The sequence below is a fragment of the Acomys russatus genome, chromosome 28 (assembly GCF_903995435.1).
Source record: "Acomys russatus chromosome 28, mAcoRus1.1, whole genome shotgun sequence".
NCBI classification, from domain to species: Eukaryota; Metazoa; Chordata; class Mammalia; order Rodentia; family Muridae; genus Acomys; species Acomys russatus.
Window position 1 is genome coordinate 30,915,265 of NC_067164.1, and position 4,974 is coordinate 30,920,238.

Sequence of the window (4,974 nt, forward strand, 5' to 3'; positions counted from 1 at the left end):
GAGGCCATAAATTTGAAAGAGCATGGAGAAGAATATGGGAGAGGAGAATTTGAAGGGAGAAATGGTATAATTATAATTTCAAAATTAAAAGAAGTAAGTTTAAAGATTAAAATAAAAATAAGAGAAGCCATGAGCAGAGGCATCTGTATGACAAGCTGGAGACCTAAGGCATGGTAGGCTTCTGGAAGGGGGATATGGGGGTAACTTTAGCTGAGACTCCTTGTTGGAGTCTCTAGGGGTCATGGAGACTGAAGCAAATACCCTCTAACTAAACAGGACTCCTAGTGAAGGGAGAGAATCATCAACCCACCTACAAAAACGTGGACCCAAAATTTGCCCTGGCTACAAGATACGCAGGGATATAAAGATAGAGCAGAGATTGAGGGAATGTCCAACCAGTGCCTGGCCCAACCTGAAACCCACCCCATGAGAGAGAGCAAATCCCTGTCACTATTAATGATATTTTGCCATGCTCACAGGCAGGAGCCTAGCAGCAGATTGAAACATATGTGGAGACTCAGAGCCAAACACTGGATGAAGTGTAGAGAGAGTCTTGTGGAAAAGTACCTGGAGGTGCCATGAACTCCACAAGAAGACCAACAGAGCCAATAAACCAGGGCCTAGAGGGGCTTGTGGAGAGTGAAGTACCAACCAAGGACCATGCATGGATTGGATGTAGCCAATAGGCAGCTCAGGCTTCATGTGTGTCACCTAATAAGGGGAGTGGGGGCTGTCATTGACACGGACTCTGTTGTGTACTTTCTGATCAGCTCCGCTCCCCCCCCACCCCCTTTGCCAGGGATATCTAGCCAGGCCAGAGGGGAAGAAGACTAGCTCAGTCCTGGTGCAGCTTGATAAGCTTGCATGGGTAGGTGGTAGGGACTCCCCTTATCTGAAGAAGAGAGGAGGGGCGAGAGCAGAAGAGGGAGGGAGGGCAAAGAGAGAAGGGAACAGGAGGAGAAGAGGGGAGGTGTGCTTTGTTTGGGATGCAAAGTAAATAAATAAGTTGTGGGCAGAAGATGGAGGCAATTGATCACATTACAACCAGGAAGGAAAAGACACCTGTGCCCAGCTAGCTCAATTGGTAGAACATGAGACTCTGACTCTCAGGGTCATGGGTTTGAGCCCCATGTTGGACACCACTTGTTGACTCCAATTCCTTAATGATTCTACTTTATTACGAATTTATTACAGGCATGTACCTCCCTTACAACCCGACTACCAATAGGAGGGAAAGGAGATTAAGGAGAACAAGAACTAAACATTCTGGGTATCAGCTTCATGGGGTAATTCCCCTGGCGTAATTCTCAGGAGTCTTGTAGATCATTTATCCGACAGAAGAAGCCATACCATCCATGGACCGAATTTGGAGGTATAACCCCCACCCCCAGATCACAACACCACCATCGCCAATCTTCAAACCCTCCGAGCTGTCAGGCCAGAATCCCCATCTCTCTCTCTAGTTACCTTCTCCCATCAGTAGCCCAGCCTGTGGCCCCTGCCTTTTTTTTATTTTTTTGTTTTTAAAGATTTGTTTATTATGTTTACATTGCTATGCCTGCATGTACACCTGCACGCCAGAAGAGGGCACCATATTTCATTATAGATGGTTGTGAGTCACCATGTGGTTGCTGGAATTGAACTCAGGACCTTTGGAAGAGCAGCCAGTGCTCTTAACCTCTGAGCCATCTTTCCAGCCCCTGGCCCCCTGTCTTTTGTCTTGGGATGATACTTCCTCCTCTGAGTCTATCTAAGGTGTTTATCAGTTCATAGAAACTAAGTCCCAGTGCCTGGGGGTCCCCACTCATGCCAAGACTGCTTTCACCTTGGGCCCAGGCTAAGGCAAGATTACGTTCTCTACACAATTAATAAATTACCAAAAAAAATTTTAGTGTTCAAAACTTAATGAAAAATTAAGTATCAAAAATTAAAACAAAAAATGTTACCGATGAGAATAAGTATCCTTTGGCATGGATGAAAGTGGTAGCTGAAGCAGTGTCCAAATGCTGTTAACTGTGAATTTGACACAAGGATGGAAATTTCAAAGAGAAGAAGCAATACATATGCTGATACATGGACAATGAGCAGTGGAGAAAATGATGGACAGTCAGAGCCTGGAGTGATGATTAGGAGGGAGATGCAAAGAACATAAACCCACCCAAATAAATAAAAAGGAAGATCTCCCAGATCTGAGAATTTTAATGAGGCCAGAACTCAGGTCTGTCTGATTGTATTAAATCTCCTGTAAACAGAGTGTGGAAAATACACAAGATGAGGCAGGAGAGAGATTTGGGTTTGAATCGTGGCTGTGCCACTAATAGATCCGTGACCTTGCCTAATTTGCCTCTCAGTAAATTGGGAGCCTTAATAACGGCCTTCCATGGTTGGTGGGAGGATTAAGATAATGTCTGTGATGCCCCTGACACGTCCAGGTGCCTGGTCCATGCTGGCTCCCTGGTTCTTTTCCTAAGAAACCACGTCGCCGGAACGGGTAGCAATTAGGCTAACTGTCTTCAGCCTCTTTGTACAAATAATTTACCCTAAAAATAGGACTGATTTAACTCTGTACTTTTCACAAATAAAGAATTGCAGCAAAATAACGGCTGACTTGGAGACAGAAATAGAAGCTTGATTCTGAACACACAGAAGCACACCCACATACGGGCCTGGTGTCCCAGATACTCGCCTTACAAGTCAGTCTCCAGGTCCTACTTCCTCCTTAAAATCTTCCCAGGTTATTAAGAATGCCAGGCCTGGTATGTTTTAGCCTCTGGCAGGTACCAATGACTCTAAGATGACAAAAACTTCACCACATTATAATATCTGGTCTTATTTATGTAATAATTTAATTATGGTGTGTATGTGTGTTATGTATGTATGTATGTATGTATGTATGTATGTATGTATGTAAGTATTTATGTTTGTGTGTTTGTGTGTGCATGTGTATGTGTGTGCAAAAACAAGCAGTACACTGGTGAGGAAAGTCCTGAAAGAGAAGCATTTGCCTTCCTCACTTGGAGTCTTTGCAAATACGATGACTAAACTCCTCTTGGACCAGAGTAGGTCTAGAACAGTTGAGCTGGTTTTGTTCACAGGCAGCTTCGGTAGCATCTTGATGTACACGGTGCCTCAAAATTGCACATCTTGAAACACAGTGTGGACAGATGATCTGAACACTGTATTAACAGGCAGACGTTAGACAGATGACACACAGTCCACGTATGAGGACTAAGGCAGAAGCTGGGCACAGAAGATGAGTGTATGAGTGCTTGTGTCAGAGTGCGCAAGGAGAAACAGGGCATGTGTCTTCCTCTCTGGATGTAACTACTCAAGAGCTTCACCTACAGAGGCTTCAGTTTGCCAAGGATAGAACTCATAGCATCCAGGTAAAGGACAAGCACAGACCATTGCAACCTGCAGAGTGTGTTGGAGTGAGGCACAGAATGTTTGCAGACTGTCTTTGGAGCAGCCATCCTCTCCTCTGAAATGACCATAATTATAAGGCAGAAGCAATGAAGATTTGCAGATCAAAACTCTCCAATAATGCTTCTTTAATGTGTTCAACTACAGTAAGCTTTCACTTCAGGGCTGCAGTTTTCACACCCAGGAGGCATCTGCTCACTGCAGGGTCTTTTTTAAAGGCCCATATTAAAAGTATGTCCTTTATAATCATAGTATTTTCAACTGGAAGTTTATCTCTATTTACATTTCTGGGTTTTTTTTTTTGTTTGTTTAAAAGCTCTCCGAATTGGATTCTTTATCATCTATCTACTTGTTTGCTAATGTATATCAATCAATTATTTTTTTCTATATATTTATTAATTATCTATCGGTATTGATCTATCACCAGTATCAAAGCTTGTAAATTTTATCATAGGTTTAAAAAAAAATGGGTCATCATCCCGTATGAGGTCACATGTCTAAACAAAGGGATCTTGAAAAGAAACGGCAATAACAAAACGTTTCTGAATACTCAAAGTAGAAAAAAATAAATAAAAAGTAAACAGGTAAAGGATCCACGGTGTTCCTAACAGCTCTTTCCCACAGTTTCACTGCAGCCTTGGGCTGAACATCTCACATATGTATTTCTCACTGTGCACACTGCCGTGACACACAACACCAGCCACCACTGCCTGAAACATGTTGACATGTTGGCTCTGATTTTGGACTGTTGTGTCATGAGTTTCAGTGGATTGCCTCTTCTGCTCTGATAGAAACGCCAATGGCTTCATATAGGAAATTGAGACTTTTAAATAATTTCTGTCATTCCTCAGCACGTACATATCGAATTAGTTTATCTTTGGGGCATACTGTGTTAGAATGTTTGATTTTTCAAAAAAATTGCTATTTGAATTGTTGGCTTGAGCATCATAAAAACATCGAATGAATTTTGGTTTGTGATTAGGACAGAATTTCCAACAATTTCTAAAATGGCCCAAGTATACTCCTATTTTATGCCATGTATATATGTAAGGTGGTATTCTTGGTATTGACTGTTATAAAATTAAAAAAAAAAAAACATTGAACCACTCTATAGAGTGTTGAAATGCTCTTTCCTACATTCTCATACTGCCTCACTATGAGAAGTAGTTTAGAGGATTTATATCTGCCCTGCCCCAGGTTAACTAAAGGCTATTTTAAATTATAACAGGCGTCTCTGCCTTGATTGATTGCTAGTGGGTTTTACTGAAGTAATAATAATTATAGATATAGGCCTGTTAATGAACAATTATCAGGCCCTATTGATTAATTCAAAAGCGACCCACTACTTGACAATCCTTGCTGCAAAGTTCATGAAGCCTACCTCTAAATCCGACCTCAGTGGGCCCATCCTTTCCGATCCTGCAGTCCTTACCTTCATCCCGCTGACAGACTCCTGACCTGCTGTCCTGTCCTGCTTCCGCCTTCTGTTTTCTTTTAGCCACACAGCAACTGAAAGGGAGTCTTCCTGAAAGTAACACTCGTGGCGTGTCA

General features: G+C 42.3%; 1 non-coding gene across 1 annotated transcript; it reads left to right on the top strand.

Annotated features, from left to right (window-relative positions):
• The first annotated feature begins 1,066 nt into the window (after nt 1-1,066).
• Nucleotides 1,067-1,139, top strand: Trnaq-cug (transfer RNA glutamine (anticodon CUG)). Its single transcript has one exon. It is a non-coding gene; the product is annotated as a tRNA-Gln (tRNA).
• The last annotated feature ends 3,835 nt before the right edge of the window (nt 1,140-4,974 follow it).